Consider the following 27,162-nt stretch of genomic DNA (forward strand, 5'->3'; position numbering starts at 1 on the left):
ATGAATATTCACCACTATCCACGACAGTCATGAGATGGAACATCACAACTGAAAAATGTGAATATTTGAGAAAAGAGTAAGATCTCCCACAAGCAATGTAAGAAGACAAACTGAGAACCATCCTGTTCAACTCATATCACACATGGCCAACTTCCCGAATCCATAAAAAAATTTCTACAAAGCATGAAGACCAATAGACTCATAAGCAGAAATGGCTAAAGGCCGTGAACAGAAAGTTCACATAGCAAGAACTCATAGTGCGAAAAGAAGCCCAACCTCACTTATTATAAAAACTGTACCAAGATAACTTATCACCTCTCAGATCAGCAAGTCTGAAAAGTTTGATAACACACAGCGGGACAGATTCTTAGGAGGGCAATTTGGCATTAATTATCAATATAATGTGTATAACCTTTGACCCAGCAACTACCTCTACAAATACATTTACATGTGTGTTAAGTGATGTGGTGTAAGGTATTTCTTTACACCATTATTTGTTATAAACATCAGAAATAACCTAAATATGTCTCACTAACTTGGGTATTTAGTATCTTAGTATTTATTTACTCTGGGTAAATAAATTATATCACATTCATAAAATAAAACTCTATACAAATGTTTACAAGTGAGTATGTTTCCTAGCTTAGTCCTATCAGGTTGCTACAACAAAACACCATAAGCTGGCTGGCTTTCACCACAGAAATTTATTTCTCACAATTTTGGAGCCTGGGAAGTCTCAGATCAGTGTCTGGTAAAGACCTGCTTTCTGGTTCCTAAATGGTGCCTTCTTGCTGTGTTTTCACATGGTGGGAGGGGCCAGCCAGCCCTCCAGGGCTTCCTCCAAAAGGGCAGGAATCCCATTTGCAAGGGCTCCACCCACATGGCCTAATTGCCTCTCAAAGGGGATCCCTGGGGATTCAAATGGTAACGCATGTATTTGGAGGGGATGCAAACACTCAGACCATAGCATCCCTCAAGTACTAATAGGCTATTACGTGTAAAAAAAAATGTGGAACAGCTTACAAACTTCATGTATATACATTTTATATCATATAGTGCCTTAAGGGCTGAGAAAGGGGAAAGTGCCTATGTATACCTCTGTATTTTAGCTACGTATTTGCTTCTCTATGCATCATGTATTTCTGGAAGAATACATTAGGAACTGATGATACATTTGTTATGTCTGCACACTGAAGATGAGAGATAGGGCTTGAGATCTGAGAGCCAAGGGCAGGGAGCAAGCACTTGGCCTGCACACACTCGGCCAGCACTGTCTTCTGGAACATTCTCTTCTAGAATCCAGGCAACAGTGTAGGCACACTTTCCAAATGGTGAGTTATAAAAAATGGTTTAGACAGTTTCACAATTTTTTTAATATTTACATGATCTCCCTAGGTGGCTAAAGGTAACATCTATAATTTTTACATTTTTTAAACATATTCAGTTACTTTAATCTCCCCCTGTATAAACATATAAATCATAGATAGGAGAAAAGTCTTACTTAGTTCCTCCACTGTTTATTAGGCTCCCCACTGTCAATGAAATAAATGACTAAGATACTATCTTTCAGGTTATTTCTCACAATGACAAGGTGAAACTCAAAAGGATTTTAAAAATATAACCAACCACAAAACATTTCCCATGCTTTCACATTACTCTCAAAGATTTGGAATATTTTACGACACATGACTTTTTGCGTGATTCCAGCTTTTTATGATTTTTCTATCTATATTCCAAATTCTGTTACTGTAGGCAAACATTCCTTCAAATCCTTTTCAAAATATAAAATTACTAAATTAAGGTGCAATAAAATATATTCATTCAGCCAACAAATATTTATTAATGTCTGCTACACAAAATGAAGGCTCTATTAGACCTACTCTATCCAAATAAAAATGAAGAAAGAGAAGTATAAACAAATTTAAAAGATTAATAAGAAATTCTAAATAATAACGTAACCTCACAGTGGGCCTGGTTAGAAAAAACACACTTCCCCGTCCTTCCTTTGTTGAAACGCTCCCTATCCCATGCGGAGATGCTCTCGGGACCATTTCTGACTTGTGAAGGATGGCAGGGAAGGAAGAATCAGAAGACCATGCAAACTAGCTCCAGCATAGCTGGGTTTCTGAACACATCCAGAGGTCACACGTACAAACACATCTGTGGCAGAGCTGGACCCACAGGCCGTGAACATTTCTATGCAGTGTGTTTTCCCTCACTCTGAGTCAGGTATCAGTTCCTTCCCTCGCCAAGACACCTGACTCTCGCCTCCGCTTCTCTTCTCTCTGCAGACCGGCTTTCTCTGCAGACCGGCTTTCTCTGCCGCTTCTTAATTTCTCCTTTCCCTGGGGGTGGCTCCAGTGTGGTGCTACTTCCACACAGCCCCTTACATCACCAGAGCCCTGCATCAGGCGACTGCAGTCAAAGGGGAGAGAGAGAGGGAACGCGGCTCCACCTAGATCTTGGGCGCCCTACGCCTGGGTCAGTGCCCCGCTTCTCCCACCTTCTAGCTAAGGTCAGCAAGCTCAGACACCCCTTTATTCCAGGTGTGATGGATGGTGAGGCAGGTGAGAATGGAACTCAAGCATCGCATGGAAACCGACCGACATCTGCTGCAAGACTCAAAGTACCTGGGGGATTATTCCAGAAGTTGGTTTTTGCTTCAATAGTTTTATGGAAGAATTTAAAATGTGTTGCATACTTTCTTGCAAATACGATCTCGTCACACTCGCCCACTTACAACTTTACAACTTTTTAATGGCTCGCCCTTGTCCTCAGTGTAAATCTCAGAGTTCTCAGCCTTAAGCATCTTCCCTCTCCTAACCTCTGCTCTCCTAACCTCTCCCCTCCTAACCTCTCCTAGCCTATCTTATTTCATAATCCTCTCCTCATAAACATTCTTCCTTACTTCCAGACCTTTGCACGTCCTGTAATTATTCTTGGAATTATCAGCACTTCATGCTATATAAATGAAACTGAAACCTTTAATTCTGTTTCTAGAGTTTGAAAAACATTTGCAATCAGGTCTGCTCCAGAGAAAAGTGGGAGGTAAGAATAAAAATGGTGTGCAGTGTGTTTGATCTCCCAGTGAAGCCCACCTCCTTGCCAACACGCCCACCAGGAGCTTGGTTCACTTCTGATCTTTCCTCCACCCTAGTGAAATCAGATCAGGGAAGATCCAAAATTCACTCATCCAAATGAAACTAGCTCACAGTTTCCATTTCATTTACCACTCCCAGTGCTATCTGCATTGAATCATGAATCAAAATTTTAAGATTAAAGTCATAATGTTAGAATGTTAAACTGTCCATCTTCAGCCAGTAGAAAATGGACATTATTTTCCATTTGAAAGGCAGGTGGAGCCTTTCCAATGACTCTGAGTTCAGTTTTCTGCCATTGTATAAGGCAGAGTTCGGCTGCACTTTCGTTGTCATGAAAGTACGTATTGCATGGATGAATAACGGAAATTTTTCATAAAACTATCTGTGATTGCATCTGCCAAGGCTGGTCTGCAGAGCTGCACATCAACACAATAGCTCGTATGAATTTCCACAATAGGCCAGAAATGATTAAATAATTTTTGTAGAACAGCATTTGAAATTTTGCTTCTGTCTCTATTTTTCATAATAGTCAGCAGAGAACCGATTGCATCCCTCCAAGAAATGAATAATTTGGCATTTTAAAGAGGTTCAGAGGCACACATTAGCACAGAAAAACCATTACGAGTCAGTGTGTCAGGCACACACATCTCGGCGGCCTTTTCAAGCACTTTATCTTTCAACTCTACCAAATGCTATTTTTTAAAAGCATCCAGATTTCTATCCTAAAGGCAATTATTTTCTTAAAGTTCATAAAGGGTAGGAGACAAATGAAAAATGCATTTTAACATGTATGTCCCCCACATCTGTGTCCCCCAGCAATAAAATCTAAATAGTATATTAAACTGCAACTCTGAGAGCTGTGAGGAAAAGGGGCTTGCATAATTCTAGTCCACTGTATTAAGAAATCCATGAGATGGTCTAAAACCATTTTATGTCCATACAAACAAAGGCTACACAAATTCCCCAATGTTCTTATGAAACTTTGTCAATGCCTTCTGTGACAGACAGATTTCATGTGTGAAATTGGCTAGGTGACAGTACCCAGTTATTCAATCAAATGCTAATCTGGGGTTGCTGCAAAGACATTTTGTAGATGTGGTTCATATCTATCATCAGGTGACTTGAAGTAAAAAGGTAGATGAGGTCCACTCACATACTCTTGGAGAAGAGGAAGGTCTGCTTCAAGATTGAGCATCAGCTCCTGATTCAGCTTCCAGGATGCCCACCTGCCCCTTGGATTTCAGAATTACCAGCCCTACAATCATGTGAATGAATGTGTTGAAATAAATCTCTTGATTGATAGATAGATGATAGACAGACAGACGGATGGATAGATAGATAGATAGATAGATAGATAGATAGATAGATAGATAGATATAGAGACATAGAGACAGAGAGATAGAGAGATAGGGAAAGATAGACGATAGATAGATGATAGGTAAATAGATAGATAGATAGATAGATAGATAGATAGATAGATAGATACAGAGAGATAGATAGATAGCTATCTTCTAATGGTTCTGTTTCTCTAGAGAACCCTGACTGATACATTGTCCCATGTGATAATATTCACTAACATACATTTCACACCCTATAGTTTTCTCAAGGGGAAATGCTCTGTGAATATATTAATGATATGAAGCCCTGTGAAGGTTTTGTCTATGTGAACAGATTGTTTTGGTGGCATTAAATCAGCTTTTTCAAATCATAATTCCAGTTACCTGAACAAGTTGCCTGAGTTACTGAAGCAACCAGAAGAATCAAGACCAAATTACCTCTTACCATTTCCAGGATGTAACCCTAAGGAGCTGACTAATAGTTGTTATTGTTGCTGTGTGTTCTAGTTGGAAAAGTCAGAACCATACAAATGGAATTGGTGTACTACAAACATAACACAAAGATGGGAGGTGAGCCTGTGGGTACTTTCTTCGATGTTTCTCAAGGAAAAATGGGGGCATACAACTCTCACTTAACCAGGTTAAACTGCTATTTTTCTGCTGACTTGATGATTACATTTCTGTCTCATTTCCTGATTTAGATCATCAAATTTAAAGTCAGTGCACCTATAATCCCAGCACTTTGGGAGGCCGAGACACGTGGTTCATGAGGTCAGGAGATCGAGACCATCCTGACTAACACGGTGAAACCCTGTCTCTACCAAAAAACACAAAAAAAAAAAAAAAAAAAAAAAATTAGCTGGGCGTGGTGGCGAGTGCCCATAGTCCCAGCTACTCAGGAGGCAGAGGCAGGAGAATGGCATGAACCCAGGAGGCGGAGCTTGCAGTGAGCCAATATCGCGCCACTGCCAGCCTGGGCGACAGAGTGGTGAGACTCCGCCTCAAAAAATAAAAATAAAAATAAAAAATAAAAAAATAAAGTCAGTGCACCAATGAGCAGGCCTCCCTCATTCTTCAGTAGAGCTCCTCTTAAAGTCTCCACTAGTCCTTTCTAGTGAAAGCCTATAAACGCTGGAAATAAAAAGTGGAAGCTGCGGACCATCTCCTCGGGAATTAACACTGCCTCTCCTGGAAGACAGGCACACCTCACATTCTGATGCGAACACACACTACAACAGATGACACACGGCTTCTCGACCGCCCTCACTCCTCACAGAGCGCCCATCTTCTGTCCCGCATACAGCGGCATGTGACAAGTCACTGGACCTTCTGAGCCCAAATACCTGATATCCTTGATTTTATAAAGGCAGGTGGGAATTATAAACACTCACGTAAAATGAACCAGGGGACCTTGCACTTCCAAGAAATCTCACAGTTTTTAAATCCTCTTGGTAAATATGAACTTTTTTTTTTTTTTAGTGACTGGATCTCACTCTGTCACCCAGGCTGCAATGCAGTGGTGCTATCACAGCTCACTGAAGCCTCGACCTCCTGGGCTCAAGCAATCCTCTCAACTCAGCCTCCCGACTACCTGGGACCACAGGTGTGAGCTGTCTCGCCTGGCTAATTATGAACTTTTGTGCATTGGCTTTGCTGAAAGCAAGAAACAGGTCTATTCTGCTGAATGTGGGCTGAGCTTACTCTGTCAGCCCACTGGTATTTCATTCAAGTTAATTGATCCACCTGGCAATATGCATTTCATAATTACTGCCAAAATTACCATGACTGCATTTATCTGTGTAGAGTGTGTGTTTCACCTGGGCCTCCAGTAGATTAAATAGCACAACTCTAGACTTTATTTTTTTTTTAATTCCTTTTCCTTTTTTTTTTTTTTTTTTTTTTTTTTTTGAGACAGAGTCTCACTCTTGTAGCCCAGGCTCGAGTACAATGGCGTGATCTCGGCTCACTGCAACCTCCGCCTCCTGGGTTCAAGAAATTCTCCTGCTTCAGCCTCCCGAGTAACTGGGATTACAGGTGTGCACCACCACACATGGCTAGGTTTTGTATTTTTAGTAGAAATCGGGTTTCACCATGTTGGCCAAGCTGGTCTCAAACTCCTGACCTCAGGTGATCTGCCTATCTTGGCCTCCCAAAGTGCTGGGATTACAGGCAGCTCTAGACTTGATGTGATGACGATGATGATTTAACACAAATGCCATAATTCTATTAGGTTCTCCAAATTTTTATTGTGATTTCACATGCAAATTCTTATTTAATACTCACGACATTCTATTTTACTTTACAGATGAGGAAAACTGGCCTTAAAGAGAGCAAGTGACTCACCCATGAGGAAGTGACAAATCAAAAGGGGAGTTGGCAGCAGAGCCCGACACCCAGCCTGCGCACTTCCCCTCCTAAGGCCATCTCGGATCTGTAAACCCCTGACGTCTTTCCAAGCTCTTCCCAGACACACACCAGCAGGTCTGATTCCCATCCCACTGAGGACCTCTGTGTGTAAGGCCTCCTGTTCTGAGAACTCTTTCTCCCCGTGGACAGCAGAGACTGGGCCTGCACACAGAGGTCTGTCTTCTGTTTGGTTTTCCAGGCGTGGTTCTGGGAACCAGCGCTGTCTAACATACATTCAGAACATCATGAAACCAGAAAAAGGAAGGAGAGACCAGCAATATGAGAGACCCGGGACTTTCCACTTCTAAACTCACATATTAGAAGCGGGCTCCACAGCAAGATGGATAGAAACCAATCAGCCAGTCCAGAAAGAGAACACAGTTACTTTTATGACGGACATCGATACCCATTCATTGATGGGAGGATCCTAATGATATTGTGCTAAGTGGAAAAGCAAGTTACAAAAAAAATTATAGCCTGATCATAGTTTTATACATAAAAGAGTGAAAAGTGAAAGTTCATACCATGCTCAGATAATTGTTTCTCAGTGGTATAATTTGGAGCCTTTTATGTTTAAAAATGTTTTTCTTCATTTTCTAACTTTTAGCCATAAGTAGGCAGTGCTTGAGTAACATAACGTTTGAAAGACAGTTATGGCTAATGGCTAATCATTTATGAGTAGGCTACTCAGTTACCAAACACTCTTATGCCCAAGACCTCTCCCACCTCCTGCCCAGTTTTCTCCAAACAGCCCAGGAGTCTGGGCAGGAAGTGGGCAGAGCCAGCACTGATGCCCAGGCTCAGCAGGGACAAGGAGGTGACTGGGCCTCCATCCTGGGTGTTAACAAGCTTCTTCCCTCCTCTGCTTATAAAGCTGCTCCAATTTGCAGAAGAGTCAACTGGTGACTGTTTCAGGACCTGAAGTGAATGAGCTGAGGAACTAACTGTGTGTCACTCTTAGTTGCCTACAGTGGCATTACCACTGCGGGAGCAGCAGTCACGTCTCTCCATCCCATGGGAATGCTCAGCACTCAGGCCCCACCTGCAGGACGGCAGAGGTATTTGCAGGTACAACCGGCCCAGAACATACTTGGGAAAGCAGGGACGAGTCAGTTAGATTTCCCACTAGGTTTTCAAACTGCAGCTCTTTTTTCATCCAGGGGGTGGACCTTGTCTGATTGGCACTCGATGTTGTATGACCCTGGAGCAGGTCTGCACAGGAAAGGGGAGGAAAACCTGTGCACTCTCTCTCCAGTTCCTGCACGCTCTCTCCCATGCCATCGGCGGTTGACATCACCAGGTCCCATCTACGGCCCGGCCCAGGCGAAGTGGGTTCCCTCTCTGTGTTGCCGGGCAGCTCTGACCGAGAGGACAAGCCCCAGCTGTCAGGAACTAATAGCATCCACTTTCCTCTTTCCCTTGAAACTCGCATCTTTCCAGATGTCACCAGTTCTGTATCCTGTGCATAGTATTCATGTTTCAAAGAGAATGCTCAAAATACTTTAGAGAATAAGCTTTTTAAATGCCCTCCGGTGCTCATGTAATTACCCACTAGGTCATGAGAAGTCATTACTGCTTTTACTCTTCATGTTTATAAATAATGGAGCCCTTCTCCTCTGCCTCTGTTCAGCTATAATTTGTTAGCCTAGTTGTGATTCCTCTGGGCTTGTGAAACTAATAATGTTTACTTTCTTTAGAAATAGAAAATACATAGATGCATAGCAAATGCTTATTTAGTCTTCACTCTGTGCCAGGCACTTCTGATGAATCTCACACAGACTCTCATTTCATCCTCAGGACAATGCCTGGGATAGGGGCAGAACAGTGACCATCACTATTCACCAGGGAGACACTGAGGAAAACACAGCCAGCAAGTTGCAGAGGCTGTGCCCAGGCTGCCCGGCCCTCACACAGGCCCCTGAGTGTCATGATATACGGCACTTCTGCCCAGGCAGCAACAAAAATCACTTTCACCTGAGTGTCCATGTGTGACTGTGAGTCCGACCTTCCAAGAAAGCTGCCCCCACACCGGGAGGGCTCACAGAACTCCTGTCGTGACCAGGCTAGCTCCGTCCCTTCTCACACTGCCATTCTTGGTTAGGTGACAGCCACACAGCCTGGGCTGATCCCCTCTGAGGGAAGCCCCCAGGGTTTTATTTGAAGACTGAGTATGAATGAGGCACCCAGGGCTGCTGGCAGCAGTGGGCCATGAGAGAACCCTGCCAAACCTGGAATACACTCTGAGGAAGCAGGACAGGTGGAGAGAGGGATGGTGGCCCCCGTCTCGTCACGGGAGCTGCCAAATTCAGTGCATCCATCAGAACCTTCTAGCAATGCAATACAGTGGCTTCCTCTTACTGCCTGCATCCTTGTTAATGTGGGTTTTCTTCTTGGGACTTGCAACCAATAAATAATGTGGTCAGGAGAGGAATATTCTTACCAACAGCCATTCAGACATGGCATTGGCTGCCTGGAGGCAGAGAAGGGGCAGCCATTGGCTATCCTTGACATTTTACAATTAAACATCCAGCTATATTATCTGTGTATGGAGCTGGCACTTGTGTAATGTGAGGCTACAGAACTAGGGGACCATAGAATTCAAAATGTAGAGAGTGAGGCCCAATCAGGAAAGAGAGGATTACTTTGGAAGTGGCCACCACACCTGTGATGCAGAGAAGAAATGGGTATGGGCTGGTGAGCAGAAGATGTGGTCCTAGTTATCTGACCTTCTGAGGCCAAGAGACTTGAAGGATTCTCTACCCCCAGGCCAAGGTATTACCAGCCAGGAAGTGGGGATTTTTTTTTTTTCTTGAGACGGAGTCTCGCTCGGTCTCGCCGGCTGGAGTGCAGTGGTACAATCTTGGCTGACTGCAACCTCTGCCCCCCGGGTTCATGCCATTCTCCTGCCTCAGCCTCCTGGGTAGCTGGGACTACAGGCACCCACCACCACGCCCAGCTAATTTTTTTGTACTTTTAGTAGAGACGGGGTTTCACTGTATTCGCCAGGATGGTCTTGATCTCCTGACCTCATGATCCGCCTGCCTCAGCCTCCCAAAGCGCTGGGATTATAGGCATGAGCCACCACGCCTGGTGGAACTGGGGATTTATCAGGACCATGGATGGAGGTCGGGAGAAGTCAGATCCTCATGCTGACCCCATGCACCTCCCATCGGGCTTTCTTTCCTCGAAAGTCATTCTTTCTGGAGAGGCTCAGCTGGTGGGCAGCCAGGGCTTTTCCTCCCACCAATGGACACTGGAATGTACCTGAGGCAGAAGCCACTAAATACAAAGTGAAGCTGGGAGAAAGCTTGTTGCCAGGATGCAGAGGTTCCCTCCAAATTCTGGGTTCAAACACGATAGCTAGATAAGATCTCTGGTTTGGGTTACTAAACAACTAAAACCAAACAAACAGAGCAGAAGTCTAAATGTCAAGGCCTTGCATTGCCAAAAAAAAGCACTAAAACTGAGCCAAGGGCCACCAAGACAAACATGCAGGAGGACCCATATCTCTCCCACAAGAAAGCCCTAGAAAATGTGGAGCCATCTGGGGGCGTCACCCCAAGGCCTTTCCAGAGTGTATTAGTCTGTTTTCACACTGCTGATAAAGACATACCCAAGACTGGGCAATTTATAAAAGAAAGAGGTGTATTGGACTTACAGTTCTGCATGGCTGGGGAGACCGCACAATCATGGCGAAAGGTGAAAGACACATCTCACATGGTGGCAGACAAGAGAAGAGAGCTTGTGCAGGGAAATTCCCATTTTTAAAGCTGTCAGATATCATGAGACTCATTCACTATCACAAGAACAGTGCAAGAAAGACCTGCCCCCATAATTCAATCATCTCCCACTGGGTTCCTCCCACAACATGTGGGAAGTGTGGAAGTTGCAATTCAAGAGGAGATTTGGGTGAGGACACAGCCAAACCATATCATTCCATCCCTGGCTCCCCCCAAATCTCATGTCCTCACATTTCAAAACAAATCATACCTTCCCAACAGTCCCCAAAGTCTTAACTCATTTCATCATTAACTCAAAAGTCCATAGTCCAAAGTCTCATTTGAGACCAGGCAAGTCCAGGCAAGTCCCTTCTGCCCATAAGCCTGTAAAATCAAAAGCAAGTTACTTACTTCCTAGATACAACGGGTATACAGGCATTGGGAAAATACAGCCATTCCAAATGGGACTAATTGGCCAAAACAAAGGGGCTACAGGCCCCACACAAGTCTAAAATCCAGTGGGGCAGTCAAATCTTAAAGCTCCAAATGATCTGCTTTGACTCCATGCCTCACATCCACACCATTCTGATGCAAGAGGTAGGTTCCCATGGTCTTCGGCAGCACCGCCCTGTGGCTTCGCAGGGTACAGCCTCCCTCCTGGCTGCTTTCAAGGGCTGGCACTGACTGTCTATGGCTTTTCCAGGCACATGGTGTAAGCTGTCAGTGGATCTACCATTCTGGGGTCTAGAGGATGCTGGCCCTCTTCTCACAGCTCCACTAGGTGGTGCCCCAGTAGGAATTCTGGGTGGGGACTCCAAAACCACATTCCCCTTCTGCACTGCCCTAGGAGAGATTCTCCATGAGGACCCCATCCCTGCAGCAAACTTCTGCCTGGGCATCCAGGTGTTTCCATACATCTTCTGAAATCTAGCAGAGGTTCCCAAACCTCAATTCTTGACTTCCATGCACCCACAGGCTCAATGCCACATAGAAGCTGCCAAGGCTTGGGCTTCAACCTTCTGAAGCAACAGCCTGAGCTGTACCTTGGCCCCTTTTAGTCACAGTTGGAGCGGCTGGAACACAGGGAACCAAGTCCCTAAACTGCACACGCAGAGGCACCCTAGACCTGGCCCATACAATCATTGTTTCCTCCTAAACCTCTGGGCCTGTGATGGGAGGGGCTGCTGTGAAGACCTCTGATGTGCCCTGGAGACATTTTCCCTATTGTCTTGGGGATTAACATTTGGCTCCTCATTCCTTATGCAAATTTCTGCAGCCAGCTTAAATTTCTCCTCAGAAAATGGGATTTTCTTTTCTGTTGCATTGTCAGACCGCAAATTTTCAAAACCTTTGTGCTCCACTTCTCTTATAAAAATGGATACCTTTAACAGCACCCAAGTCACCTCTTGAATGCTTTGCTGCTTAGAAATTTCTTCCACCAGATACCCTAAATCACCTCTCTCAAGTTCAAAGTTCCACAAATCTCTGAGGCAGAGGCAAAATGCCACCAGTCTCTTTGCTAAAACAAAACAAGAATCACCTTTGCTTCAGTTCCCAACAAGTTTCTCATCTCCATCTGAGACCACCTCAGCCTGGATTTCATTGTCTGTATCATTATCATTTTGGTCAAAGCCATGCAACAAGTTTCTAGGGAATTCCAAACTTTCCCACATTTTTCTGTCTTTTTTTGAGCCCTCCAAACTGTTCTGACCTCTGCCTGTTACCCAGTTCCAAAGTCACTTCCACATTTTCAGGTATCTTCAGCAGCACCCCAGTCTACTGGTACCAATTTACTGTGTATTAGCCCATTTTCACAGTGCTGATAAAGACATACCCAAGACTGGGCAATTTACAAATGAAAAAGGTTTATTGGACTTACAGTTTTACATGACTGGGGAGGCCTCACAATCATGGCAGAAGGTGAAAGGCACATCCCACATGGCAGCAGACAAGAGAAGGGAGGTTGTGCAGGGAAACTCCTGTTTTTAAAACCATGAGATCTTCTGAGACTCATTCACTATCACAAGAGCAGCACATGAATGATCCACCTCCATCATTCAGTCACCTCCCACTGGGTTTCTCCAGTGACATGTGGGAATTCTGGGAATTACAATGCAAGATGAGATTTGGGTGGGGACACAGCCAAACCATATCACAGACAGACACAGAGTCAGGGGCATGGCCACTGGGTCCTTGTCTGGACTGCAGAGTTGCCCATGGCTTTCCTCTCTCCTCCTCTCCATGGCAGTCTACTTATACTTACTCTGTAGCTCCCTCCACCATCCCACCACCAAACCCAGAGCCACACCCCAGAAGATGCAGAGAGCTTCACCTGACCAGATATCCTGGGCTCGGAGCTGATGGCCTCATGTGGGTGGCACTCAGTTTAATGCCATTGTGGGGGAGGGGCAAAAGGGATGTCTGGTCTTTATTTATTTATTTATTTATTTATTTTAATGAGACAATGTCCCCCTCTGTTGTCCTCTGTTGGCTGGAGATTGTGCAGTGGCACAATCTCAGCTCACTGCAACCTTGGCCTCCTGGGTTCAAGTGATTCTCCTGCTTCGGCCTCCCGAATAGCTGGTTCTGCAGGTGCCTGTCACCAAGCCTGGCTGATTTTTGTATATTTTTAGTAAAGACAGGGGTTTCGCCATGATGCCCAAGCTGGTTTCAAACTCCTGACCTCAGGTGATCTGCCTGCCTCCACCTCCCAAAGTGTTGGGATTACAGGCATGAGTCATCACACCCAGCCAAGATTTCTGGTAATTTTGAAAAGTAAATGTATGTGAGGAAGACCCCATGTGCCTGAGTGGACGCTCACCCTCTCGGGCTGTGGACCTGGTTCTATGTCCTTGAGTGGGCGTTCACCCTCTTGGGCTGTGGACCTGGCCCTGTGTCCCTGAGTGGATGTTCACCCTCTCACACTGTGGACCTGGCCTCGTGTCCCTGAGTGGATGCTCTCCCTCTCATGCTGTGGACCTGGTTCCATGTCTCCAAGTGGACACTCACCTTCTCGGGCTGTGGACCTGGCCCCATGTCCCTGAGCATCATGTTGTGAGGATGAAATCGTGGAAGTCTCTAAAACACTTACAACATAGTAAGTGCCGTGTGTTACTCAACTATTTTGACTTTGGTCTTCCATTTCCTGCAAAGAAAATAATGAAAAGGATTTAATTAAACATAAGAGGAGAGCATTCTGGGGAGACGCCATCCTCTGTGTTAATGAGAGCAGCAGAGCTAGAGGGAGAGGGTGGTTAGTGGAGTCTGTGGGCATTAGAGAAATGCTTCCCTCTCTCCTGTACTCTCAGAGAGTAATCAGAGTGGTTTACAGTCATTTGCATTCCTTTTAGCTGATAAACTGTGCTTCTCTGAGCCAGACTGGGTCACGTGGGGCCTGACCATCACTCGGGTGCTGCACTGAAGCCCTACCTGCCAGAGGGATTGACAAGGCAGAAGTCAGCAGGAAGGGCGAGGCCCCTGCCTGTGTGGAGCTCAGGTGCTAACAATGCAGGAGGCTGAGAGTGTGCAGCATAGCCAGTAAATAAGCAGGAAGGTGCCAGGTCATATTGTCAGTGCAGTGCAGAGACGACACAGTGATGTGAGACACTGATGAGATGGCTGCTTCCAAATAGGAGGCCAGGATAGGTCTCACTAGAAGAGGATTTTTTTTTTAATTGTGGTAAAATACACATGCTATAAAATCAATCATCATAAGCATGTTTAGGTGCACAGCTCAGTGGCATTAGCAATTTCACATCTTCCTGCAGCCATCACCTCCTTCCACCCCCAGAACCCTCTTTGCCTTACAAAAGAGAAACTCTGTGCCCCTTGAAGGAGGAAGGGATTTCTAAGTGGAGGCCCAAATGACTAGAAAAATGGGCTGATGTTAGGGGGCTCGTGGAGAAGAGAAAACAGCTCAGCAGAAACAGGGGAGGCAGAAACACGGGAGGCAAACATGAGACACAGAGGGTGTATTAGAGGGGGCTCTGAGGGGCACAGCCAAGCAGGGGAAGGTGGGTGGATTTTATTCTAAAAGCCATGGTATATTAGTCTGTTCTCACGCTGCTAATAAAAACATACCCAAGACTGGGTAAGTTATAAAGGAAAGAGCTTTAATGGACTCACGAACTCACAGTTACACATGGCTGGGGAGGCCTCACAGTCATGGCAGAAGGCAAAGGAGAAGCAAAGGCAAGTCTTACATGGCGGCAGGCGAGAGAGCTTGTGCTTGGGAACTGCCCTTTATAAAACCATCAGATCTCATGAGACTTATTCACTATCATGAGAACAGTGTGGGGGAACCGCCTGTGATTCAATTCTCTCTACCTCGTCCTGGCCTTGACACATGGGGATTTTAACATTCAAGGTGAGATTTGGGTGGGGACACAGCCAAACCGTATCACATGGGAAACACTGCAGGACTTCAAGTGAGGGATGTGGCGTGACCAACGCAGGGCTAACGAACCCATCTCTCCATGGCGTGGACCGAAACAGCCACTGCAGCCTGGGGAGCTTCAGGGCAGCTTGGGCGAGGTGAAGAACGGACATGCAGAGAACAAGGAAGTTTGGGGGACAGAGGGACAGGCTGTGTCAACAGCTTAGGTACATGGGGGTGCAAAGCATCTGGGACAATTCCTAGGTTCAGGGCCTGAGCCCTGGATGGTCAGGGAGATCATTCCTGGGGACAACTAGAACACTGGCTCAGAGAAGGCAGAGAGGCAGGGCCAGGAAAGATGGATCTCCATTCTGCCTGGGAGACATGGCTCCTTGGTGAACTGCAGTGTCAGACCTAGAATGTAGTGTCATAGAGAAATTTAACATTAAAAAAAAACTGGAGTAGTGTAGACTGCTTTTCTCCATATAAACCTGATCACACATTATGATACCATCAAGTTAAAAACGGCCGGGTGCAGTGGTTCATGCCTGTAATCCCAGCACTTGGGGAAGCAAAGGCGAGTGGATCACTTGAGGTCAGGAGTTTGAGACCAACCTGGACAACATGATGAAACCCCATCTTTACTAAAAAAAAAAAAAAAAAGTACAAAAATTAGCCAGGCATGGTAGCACACGCCTGTAGTCCCGGCTACTCAGGAGGCTGAGGCAAGAGAATCACTTAAGCCCAGGAGGTGGAGGTTGCAGTGAGCCGAGATCACGTCACTGCACTCCTGCCTGGGAGAAAGAGCAAGACCCCATCTCAAAAAAAAAAAAAAAAAAAAAAAGCTAAAATTACTGGTTATATCATATAATCCGTGCTCAATGAGGCTGTATGTTAATTTGCATTTATTTTAATAACCTATGGCACACATCCTTCTGCAAATAGAGAAGCAAATTTATTTTCCTAACCGAGATGAATTTCTGAAATTTTTGTTTTTGGTTGCCATAAGAACGGTTACATATAAATGTTCAATCCCAGAAACAGTAATAATAAAGATATCCAAAATAACTGAACACCATGCTGGCATCTTTCAATTAGTATTGGATATTTCAATAGATACTACAGCACAAAGCCAAAAAGCGAGTTCGCGTCAGTAAAAACTACTGAGTTTCATTTATCTTGTACAATTTAGCCAAAAGCTTTAAATACTAAGTCATTCTCCCATAATTCCTGATTATAAAACACACTTGAAAATATTAGTGTGTCCTCAAGGCTTATGATATTTGCTGTCAAATAATCACCTAATCCCATTTCACTTAAGCTATGAAGAAATGAAGTCGCAGAAATATGAAATGCTTTATCCAAGAAGAGACATAAATATATGGCCGGGAGAGACCAACAGGAGGAGCTCGGTCTCCTAACCTTTTTTTTTTTTTTTTTTTTTTTGATTCGGAGTCTGGTGTGCAGCCAGACTGCCTGCTGCCCACGCCGTACTCTAGCCCTTTCTTGCAACAAATCCAGCAAATATTTACCGAGGGCCTCCTGTGTGCCAGGCACTCTTCTGAGTGCTTGAAGTACCTAAGCGACGGTCCCATGCCTGTCCTTGAGGAGCTCACAGTGTAGTTGACACCCTCAGGGAGTCACTACCCTGCGCAGCGTGGAGAATCCATGAGCTCCTCTGAAGGCTGCTCGCCGTAAGGACTTCACGGCTCATGCACCAGGCTCCTCAAACAGTGCAGGGAACAAGAGAAGCACCCCAGGTCTCACTAATGACTATGGGTTTCCCTAGAGCTTTTTCTGCCGGAATCTCCCCCGCCCCCCTTCTCTGCTCTCCCCAGAGCCGTCCACATGCTCACCAGCCCACGTCCTCTGATTAGCGCCCTTCTTGGTCTCAAACCTCTCCTTCCTCCAGGGCAGCCCTGAAGCTCCTTGGCAGGAGCCTGCTCCAAAAGGGCCTGGCCCCAGCTGATGTCTCCAAACTCCTGTTTGGTCTCTGATGTTCTCTGATGTTCAGTCACACATTTTGTGCTCCAGAAATCCCCATGATTCCTCAGCACCTCATGCTTCCGAGACCTTGCTGGCTGGTGCTTCCACCTGGCACACCTTCAATGCCCCTCCTGCCCCTCCCCACCTGGCATCTCCCCCAGGACACCTCGAAAGACGCCCTCAGGGCCTTCCTGACTTCCGGGCAGGGCTCGTGGGTCACCCTCTGAGTTTTCCAGGTCCTCGCAAACTGCTATTGTTGCCACCCTTTGCAACTGGCCTTAACATGACCGCTGGCCCAAACGTCTCTGTGAGCAGCTCCTGGGCCCCCAAGGCCCAGTGCCAGGCGTATGTCAGGAGTGTAGCACACATTCGCAAGGCACTAAATGACAAGACTCAGGCTGAGGTCTTCTGGGAAGGAAGCAGCAGATGACACCTGCACAGGGTGGTTTTGGGGTCTTAGCTGGGGGAGGAAGAACCAGGCACAGGCAGCAGGGGGTGGGTCTCTCCTGTGGGGTGGCCCGATACTGTCCCCCGGGGTTTGTGAACCTGGAGGGTGCTAGGAGCCTGCAGGTGGGACAAGGAGGCCGGGTGTTGCCCTGGGCTGTCTGGGCACAGCTTCAGAGAGGAGGTTTGGATGGTTGGGGCCATGGATGGGAACAAGCAGAGACCCTGACTTCTGACCCCTGACCTCACTCCCCACAATGGCTCCCGTGGCCTTGCCCTGTGGTCCTCCTGAGTCTCCTCTGCTCGCCTTCCTCCCACACCTCGTGTCTTTTGTGGCCGAGTTGCTTGACTTCCACTTTAAAGGCTTTGTAGAGTGAACGCGCGGACGCCTGTTTTTCCCCCGGAGGGATTGGCTCTTGTTGTCTGGCCCTGCTGAAACAGAAAGTCACCATCTGGGAGGCTTCACAACAGAAATGTAGCCTCTCAGTCGGGAGGCCAGGAGTGCGAAATCCAGGTGTGGCCAGGCCTGTGCTCCTGCCAGGGGCTCTAGGGGAGGGTCCCTCCGTGCCTCTCCCAGCTTCTGCTGCCCTCAGCATCCCTCAGCTCCGGGATGTACAACTCTCACCTCTGCCTCGGTCTCCACATGGCATCTTCCCTCTGAGTGTCCCCTCTGCTTACAGGACACAGCCACCCACCGGAGTCCCCCAAGGACCTCGTCTCTGCCTGATTACACCAGCAAAGGCTATTTCCAAGCACAGTCACTTTCCCAGGTACTGGGTGGTCAGGACTTTGAGTTCTCTCTTCCGGGACACACTTCAACTCATAACAGTGAACTTTCTCTGTAGAAACAGTTTTTCCACCTTTGAGGACAAACTCCAGAGAAACGAAGCCTTGTGCGGGAAGAACGTGGCATTAGGAGCACCATAGAGGCAGGTCTGGGTCAGAAATGGGAGGTCGCCGAAGCCAGGGCCAAGCCTGCCTGGTGCCCACTCATCCTGCCTCTGAGCCCCTCTAGGGCCTGTCTCCCTCCCTCAGAGCTGGCTTCTGACCCCACTCCTGCAAGAGGGCTGTTCCATCTTCAGAGCCTCCCTCTGAGGTCTGCCATGGCTCCCATGCACATTCCCACTGTGCATACTCTGGACTTCCCGTCAACTCTCCCATCCTCTCAGGCTGCTTCCTGGGGCTGGTTGTTAAGATGTCACATTTAGGCCGGGCGCGGTGGCTCACGCCTGTAATCCCAGCACTTTGGAAGGCCGAGGCGGGCGGATCACAAGGTCAGGAGATCGAGACCATGGTGAAACCCCGTCTCTACTAAAAATAGAAAAAAATTAGCCGGGCGCAGTGGCGGGCGCCTGTAGTCCCAGCTACTCGGGAGGCTGAGGCCGGAGAATGGCGTGAACCCGGGAGGCGGAGCTTGCAGTGAGCCAAGATTGCGCCACTGCACTCCAGCCTGGGCGACAGAGCGAGACTCCGTCTCAAAAAAAAAAAAAAAAAAAAAAAAAAGATGTCACATTTAATCGCCTTGTTACAAGAGCATCAAACGTAGCACACAGTCTAGCACGTACACAACCCCCACCCATCCCGCAGACCCAGCTAACGCTCTCCTACCCCTCACTCTATTCCTGCCGGCCCAGCTCCTTCCCACCTCCTGGGGAGGCTGGCACTCGTTTCACCACTCCCCGCAGGGAATTCTGTTGACTGGTTTGGAAGCTGAGTATTCGTTCCTTTTTTTTTCCCCCTATGTCTTAATCTAACCCTCCATTAAGGACTGCATGTCTGTCCCCACAAAATTCATATGTCAAAGCCACAAACCCCATGGAATGGTATTTGGACATGGGGTCTTTGGAATTCAGCTTAGATTGAATCCGTGAGGGTGGCCTCATAATGAGATTAGTGTCTTTGTAAGAAAAAGAGGCCAGAGCTCAGGCTCCTCCCCTTCCTCTTTCTCTCCCTCCACCACCCGAGACACAGAAAGAAGGTGCCGTTTACGAACCAAGAAGCAAGCCCTCGCCCAACGCCAAGTCTGCCAGCACCTTCATCTTGGACTTCCAGACTCCAGAGCTGGAATAATATCTGTTTTTAAGCCACCCAGTCTGTGGTATTTTGTTATGGCAGCTGAGCTGACTAATACACCCTCAAGTGGGAAGAAAGCCCCCCTGGCTAGGTTGTGAATATATATTGCAACAGAGTGAACAGAAGTAACGTCTCAGTCTCAATAGCCAGCACAGAATTCCTCTGAAGTACAACTTGTTTGGAAACAACTGTGATCAACCCCTGGGTGAATGAGGGAGACCTCAATACCTGGGTATCCACCGATGCCTGAGCTGCAGAAAGACAGCGTTCAGCCCTGATGTGAGGATGACTATTACCTCCACACTACCGATGAAGGGAATGAGGCTCAGAGAGGTGTAGACCAGGTCTGAAAATCACGTTCAGTCCTGGCTGGGTGTGGTGGCTCAGGCCTGTAATCCCAGCACTTTGGGATGCCGAGGCAGGTGGACCATCTGAGGTCAGCAGTTCCAAAACAGCCTGGCCAACATGGTGAAACCCCATCTCTATTAAAAATACAAAAATTAGCTGGGCGTGGTAGCAGTTGCCTATAATCCCAGCTACTCGGGAGGCTGAGGCATGAGAATCGCTTGAACCTGGGAGGTGGAGGTTGCAGTGAGCCGACATTGCGCCATTGCACTCCAGCCTGGGCCACAGAATGAGACTCCATCTGAAAAAAAAAAAAAAAAAAGTTCAGTCCTTTCCTAAGCAAAACATCATAACAAAGACAAATCTGTTGATGAGGAAACTAAAGAAAACTCAAAGTTCGTGCAGTCTGAGTTCTGTCGGAAACTATTTAGATTCATTTACTTCCTTTAGCTTGGGTAATTTGGAGTTTAATTCAACTTAACAAAAAATTTATTGAGTTTATTTCATGCACAAAACATTTTGCTATTTGCTGCCATATGAGATGCCGGATAGATCTAACTTTCTGCTCTCTGGTACCTTGTGAAAGATGGGGGTAACTGCAATGTGACTTTCTTAGAAATGTCAAAGACACAATGAGGCTTTGATGGGTTACTTGTCAAAAGATGCCTTTCAATTTTATTCAGCACAGTGAATCTCTGTCACTTTGCCGAGGGCTACATGGACATCTTCATGTGAAAGTTTGTCTCTCAGCAGTGAAATGCCGGCCTGTTTCTTCCATCCACTGTCCTCAACCTGGGGTCCTTTTTCTAACCAGGAGGGCATGAAAACCCCCAAGACAGGACCAATTGATCCAAATGTGAATCCACTGTTTTGTTAAATAGTATTATCTATATGTTTTCTTTGAAGAATCCATGAATGTTTAAAACTGCCTGGCTGCCCACCTGCATGGACACTCCATCCCAACAAAATATGCACAGTGCAATTTTATAAATACTGTAAAAAGACTTTTAACTGGAACTTGTGGAGCCTGACATTTGCAGGGCTGACTGTTGGCATATGCAGTGTTTCAGGAAACCACTGAAACACCAGCAGCAGGAGCACCAAACAGAAGGCCACGTGCTGCTGCTGTCACTGTGGCCTGAGGGACGCTCTGGAGCCCAGCATACAGGGACATCTGCAGGCAGGAAGGTGGCCCCGCCCTGTGGAGTCACTGAGATAAAGCCAAGAGATGTTTTGGGGAGGAAAAGCTGTTTCTGATGCTAAAACAGGTATCTAAAACGGGACCCAGTGTTCCAGCTTCCCCAGCCTGAGCTTTGAGTGACTTCAGCTGGGACCTGGGTGCACCCGGGTTCGTTGTCACCACCCGTGCTCCTAGGGCAGCTGTCCAACCTCCCACACCCACTCCGCTCATCCTTGACTTAAAGTGAGGTTGGGGGGCAGAAAAATTGGAGAAACACACTATCTTTGGCACCCTTTTCCCTCCTCACCTTCAGCCTGAAAGTCCCAGAACCTTCCTAACCTCTCCACTTGAAAATCTCTCCTGAGGAAACCACCAGACTGAATGCTTTTGGGTCGTTGTGGAACTATTTCTCTTCCAGTTGCCAGCATTTGAACACAGTTGCTAAATCCTCCCGGCCTCTGGGAGAGGCTGGTTTTAGGCCGCAACCCCGACCCCACGCTGAAGTCGGTGTCCCGCCTCCCAGCGAGGGCCGGGATAGGGCTCACCCCTCTCCCTCACTTCCTAACAAACTGTGTGGGTCCCAGGCTGCCTCCGGAAGCTCCAGATCCAGATCCCTGACTGCGGGTGTAGGTCAGGAGGAACGCGGGGCCTCATTCAGGGCCTCCCCCAGCCTCCTCCTCTATCACCTTTAGGAGGCCGAGAATCCAGGGAAAGATCTCTGACCACTAAATCTGTGTGCAGGTGAGTCACGGCTAAACAGCAGGCTTTTTCTTTTTAACAAGAGAGCGACGAAGACTACGATGTCTCCGGGCTGCGGGACCAGGCTGCTTCCTCGCACCTGCGCGTGTTTTCCTGTCTTTTCCGCGCGCGCTTCCAGCGCCCGTCCTGCAGGAGAAGGTGCGCCCCCAGCTCCCAGCTCCCAGCGGGGCACCTGCCGGCCGGACATGGGCCTGGCCTGGGCTCCAGGGGAGGGAGGGCGCTCCCCGGGAGGACCTGCCAGGCTCCTTTCGCCTCCAGGCCGGGCTGACTCCTCCTGCAGAGCCAGGGCCGCGCCAAGTGCGTCGGCAGTTTCTGGGGTTTCCAGCCCCTGAGGACGCGGGGAGATGCGGCCTGGCACTCCTCCCGCGAGGTCGAGGTCGGGGTCGGGGTCGGGGTGGGTTCGCAGGTCAAGCCACGCGGGAAGGGTCGACGGGCCGCAGTTGGGAGCCCAGTTCGGCAGCGGGCGAGGCTCCAGGCCGCCCCTCTGAGGTCTGACCCTGCGCGTGGGCCCCGTGCGCCCCCCGAGTTCCGCGTGGGCAGAGCGGGCCCCGGGTCCTCCGAGCTCCCGGGGCGGCTCCGGCGGCCGCGTCCAGGTGGGGCGGGCCGGGCGGGATCGGCCTGTGTTTACCTGGCTCGCAGGAAGCCCGGGGAGGCGGGGCCGGGGAGCGGGGTGCGCGCCCGTCCCTCCGAGCCGCCGCCGTCAGTCACCGCCGCCGCGCGCCAGAGAGAAGCAGCCTCCAGCCCCGGCGGCCCCGGTCTCCCGACCCCGGAAGGCGGCGCAGGCTGCCCGGGGACCCCGCGCGTCGGCGCTTGAATCCGAGACGAGCCCGCCCGGGCCGAGCAGGGGGAGCAGGGCCTTGGACCCCGCGGCGCCCCTCGGCCTCGGAGCAGCGAGCGCAGCGCCGGTGGGTTACCCTCAGGGACGGGCGGGGGCTCTGCCGCCTTTGTCTCTGTGCCCCTCCGAGTGGGGACCGCGGAGACCTGGGCGGGATCCCGGACCCAAGCCCCGCGGGAGCCTGGGACGCAAGATCTGGGACAGGAGCTGTCCCGAAGCCCGGACTCAGGGTCCCTCTCTTGGCTGGGGACGCGCAGGGGGAACCTGGGCAGCGGCGCAGGTGGCCGGGCAGGTGGCAGCCGGCGTCCTCCCTGACCCGAACCCACCTCGCCGGCCCCGATCCCCACTGCGAGGGGGTGGGCGCGGGTGTAGACGCGGGTTTACAGCGCCGGGGCCGGACCCTGACAGTTGCCCAGGGGTGGTCTCCAGCCAGGCCCGGCGGTCCCAGGGTCGCTGAGGGGAAGAGTCTAGGGTGGGAGGGGACGGCGGTCAAAAGCGGCCACTCTGGGCGGGTGCGGAGAGGGCGCTGGCGGCCAGGGCGGGCTGGAGGGTCCTTCCGACTCGCGGCGCCTGCTAATCACACCCCGGGGGCCCCGCGCGCGATCGCGCCCCCGACCCTGCCCCCAGGGCGAAGCGCAGTCTCCCTCTGAGTTCCAAGGGCGGCCGCGAGAGCCCGGGTCCGGGCTTCCGCCTTCGCAGGGCCTGTCTCGGGCTCCTCCGCCCGGCCGGTCGCTGCGCCCACCTGAGCCCACGTGCGCCGCCTGCAGCCGCCCGCCGGCCCGCCCGGGTCTTCCCTGCAGCCGCCTCCCGGGCCCCACTGCCTGTCCTGGGCCGGGTGCGTCGGGTTTCGGTGGCCCCCGAGGCCGGCGTGTGTGACCTGCGGTCATTTGCCGCCACACTGTATTTTCCACGGTGCCGGGGGCAGCGCCTTGTGTCCTTTCGCGTCCACCAGAGCCCCCCGTTTTGGGAGGTGGAGTGGGGCTTGGGAAAAGGTTCAAGCGTCTTTGGGAACCCCAGTGCGACTCTGGCTGGAAACAGGCGCGTTCTGGTTCCTTGTTCCGTTTTCCAATTGCAACAACATGAGAATCAACAAGTGCTCGGTTTCTCTGCGCCTGGGTGAGGGGCGCGTAGGCTCGCTGGGTGCTGGGTTGGGAGGGGCGTGGACTTCGTTCCGGCGAGGCCGCTGCCTGGTCTGACCACAGAACGTCCCGCCTGGAAAGAGTTTTTCAGAGGAAGGAAACGTCAGGGAACATCCAATGTGTTTTTTGGACATTTTATCTGGCGAAGCTCCGGGGGACGGGTTAAGGACGGTCACCCTCAAGTCAGGGAACCATATGGATTGAGCAGGGTCCTGCCCGGAGCTCCCTGGCGGCCACCTCCAGTGATGGGCACCTCCTTAGCGTTTGGGGCTGGGGCTGTGGATACGGCCGAGAGCCAGGAACCCACCTGCCTTTCAGTAGAGAAGGCCAGGGGAAAGGGCACCGCGGCAGAGGGTGTGTGTGTGTGTGTGTGTGTGTGTGTGTGTTTGTGTGTGTCTTTTGTTTTTTAGGGTTTTGTAGGGGAAAGGGCACCGCAGCAGAGGGGTGTGTGTGTATATGTGCGTGTGTGTGTCTTTTGTTTTTTAGGGCTTTGTTTTGTTTTCTGTGAAATCTGAGGGGAAAGAACCCAGTTAAAAATTGTTGTAAATGCTGGAGTAACTCCCAGGGAGTTAACTGTTCTGAAACAACCACTTCTGCTTACTCCGGGTTAAACAAAGCTATTTTGTTCAATCCTCTTTGAAAATCCTCCAAAAGTATCACAATTCTGCCCAGAGATAAGAAAGCGTAAGATGCGTCGCTTGTTTTACACCTGGTAGCTCACGGTTCCTCCATGATTTGAGACATGGGGTTTGAGTTTGGTCAGTGGCGGTCCTAGCTGTGTGCACTGATTAAAGTTAGCCCCCAAACGCTGGAAAAAAAAAAAAAAAAGACCGCACTTTCGTGTGGTGTTTCTATTTCTGCCTGAATTTGTCAATGTTAATTGTAAGTTATTTTGTTTGACTTTTAATCCTCCTCCAAGTTCTTTAAAAATATGACATGCTTAAGATTAGCAGCTTCCTCTGTGCCTTTTCTGTCCCCAGGGAGTGTTTATCCACCACTTGCACATTGCCAGACTCTCTTTTGAGAGCGGTTTGTCACCTCTGATAACAGTTGGGACGGCCCTAGGATGCTCTCATTGGATGTCGCCATCCTATTCATATTTTCATTTTTTACTGATGAGGAAACAAGGCTCAGAGAGGTTAAGTTATTCTAAGGGCACATGAGAAGAGGGCAGGATTCAGTCCAGGGAGTCTGCACCAGTGCCTAACTGCTGCTCTGCACCGCCGTGGTGAAAAGGATGGCTTGCAAAGGTGTTCCTGGGTCCTCCTTTTAAAATTCCACCCCTAATAATGAGTGAGTGTACCCAGAGATGTCCCACACACGTTTCCCTTCAAGAATGATTTGACCATAAGGCCACTGGCATCCGTCTTTGTTCATCATCCTCTCCTTAGCTTTCTTAGTTGTCAATAAAAAAGAAAAAATATTCTAATTACTCCTTGTCTTTTTTTTTTTTTTTTTGATAAAGTCTTGCTCTGTCGCCCAGGCTGGAGTGCAGTAGTGCAATCTCGGCTCACTGCAACCTCCACCTCCTGGGTCCAAGAGATTCTCCTGCCTCAGCCTCCCCAGTACCTGGGACTACAGAGGCACACCACCATGCCTGGCTCATTTTTGGGTTTTTTGTTTGTTTGTTTTTGTTTTTGTTTTAGTAGAGATGGGGCCTCACCATGTTTGCCAAGCTGGTCTCAAACTCCTGATTTCAAGTGATTCGCACACATCGGCCTCCCAAAGTGCTAGGATTACAGGCATGAGCCACCGTGCCTGGCCTCTAATTACTCTTGGGATAATTTTAAATAAGTGGCCATTAAGTAGTAAGACACTTCTATTGGCCCATTGGAACCCCCGAAGGAAGCGCTGGAGCTGTGTAAGGGAAGAGTGCTCACCCCACAGGCCCTGATGCCAGCTGAGCAGAAATGCCAGGCGAGCCGCTGGAATAGTCTCCAGAGGAGATTTTAAATCTCTGTCAAGCCGGGCGCGGTGGCTCACGCCTGTAATCCCAGCACTTTGGGAGGCCGAGGCGGGCGGATCACAAGGTCAGGAGATCGAGACCACGGTGAAACCCCGTCTCTACTAAAAATACAAAAAATTAGCCGGGCGCGGTGGCGGGCGCCTGTAGTCCCAGCTACTCAGGAGGCTGAGGCAGGAGAATGGCGTAAACCCAGGAGGCGGAGCTTGCAGTGAGCCGAGATCGCGCCACTGCACTCCAGCCTGGGTGACAGAGCGAGACTCCGTCTCTCAAAAAAAAAAAAAAAATAAATAAATAAATAAATAAATAAATAAATAAATCTCTGTCAAAACCTGTAGTGGGCAGGCTTCATCCAGAGAAACAGAAGCAGGTGGAGATACATATTAGAGACTCATGGCAAGGAATTGCTTATGCAGAGGTGGGCTGGCCAGGTTTGTGGGACGTCTGTGGGACAGGCCAGCCAGAAGGGCAGCTGATCTCTCCAGCCGGCTGAAGCTGCCTTCCACAGCAACATCTCCCGCAGTGCCAGTGACAACCATGAAAGCATGTTCCCAAGCTATTAGCAATGTCTCAGACTCAATAGCCATTAAAGCGCAAAAATGTCATTCTGAATGTTCTTTTGTTCTGGACTCTGTGAACAGCACTGCATTGGTCGGAGTCACCATTGTGAAAAATAGGTGGATGTCTAAAAGATGAGGAGACACAGACCTATGTGAGGCCAGGATCTAGACTACAGAAACAGTTCTAAAATGTGGTAATTTGAAACAAGCCACTCAAGAGTAAAATATGAGACTGAAGAGAAAACCCAGATGCACTGATAAAATACGAAAAGGACTTTAACCCTCTGGAATTCAGGGAATTCAAAACTAAGATGTCAAAAAGGTTTTTTTAACTTTACTGTACTGGAAAAATTTAAATTGTGACTATACCAAATATTAGAGAAAGTGCAGAAAAATTAGACCTCACATGAGTTCAAGTAGAATGTAATTAGGAACAAAGATGTTAGAGAATGATCTAGAAAAACTGAAGATGGGTGTATCCTAAGATCTAACAATTCCACTTCTAGGTGTCTCCTCTAGGGAAAACCTGGGCTGTGTGCATAAGACACACACAGTGGATATTCACTGAAGCAATATCGTAATACTCTGTTTTGAGATCATTGTAGATTCACATGCAATTCCCTTCACCAGTTTCCCCCAACAATAATATCTTAAAAACCATAGTACAATGCCACAACTAGAAATTGAACATTGATACAACCCATTAACTTCGTTCAGATTTCAGAGTCCACCAGTTTACATGTACTCGCTTTATAGACTGCTCTGTGTGTGTGTGTGCGTGCGTGTTGTGCACGCGTGCTTAGTTCTGTGTAATTTTATGACCCGTGTAGAACCATGTGACCACCAACACATCAGAGGACAGGACAGTTTCATCACAAGATCCTTAATGCTACCCTTTATAGCCAAGCTGACTTCCTCCTTCCCCCTCCCTAAGGCTGGC

At 48.7% G+C, this 27,162-nt stretch overlaps 1 protein-coding gene and 1 long non-coding RNA gene across 2 annotated transcripts in view; one reads left to right on the plus strand and one right to left on the minus strand.

Moving 5' to 3' along the window:
* Positions 1–11,993: 11,993 nt before the first annotated feature.
* LOC126941273 (uncharacterized) lies at positions 11,994–21,859 on the minus strand. Its single transcript, XR_007721222.1, has 4 exons — positions 21,805–21,859; positions 19,670–20,087; positions 13,573–13,708; positions 11,994–12,663 (listed from the first exon to the last, which is right to left on the minus strand). It is a non-coding gene; the product is annotated as an uncharacterized LOC126941273 (long non-coding RNA).
* A 743-nt stretch (positions 21,860–22,602) lies between these two features.
* MBP (myelin basic protein) overlaps positions 22,603–27,162 on the plus strand; it is a 153,233-nt gene continuing 148,673 nt past the window's right edge. Inside the window, exon 1 of the mRNA XM_050767604.1 lies at positions 22,603–22,630. The gene's annotated coding sequence lies outside the window, so the exon portion shown is untranslated. The remainder of the gene's footprint in view (positions 22,631–27,162) is intronic.

The sequence above is a fragment of the Macaca thibetana genome, chromosome 18 (assembly GCF_024542745.1).
Source record: "Macaca thibetana thibetana isolate TM-01 chromosome 18, ASM2454274v1, whole genome shotgun sequence".
NCBI classification, from domain to species: Eukaryota; Metazoa; Chordata; class Mammalia; order Primates; family Cercopithecidae; genus Macaca; species Macaca thibetana.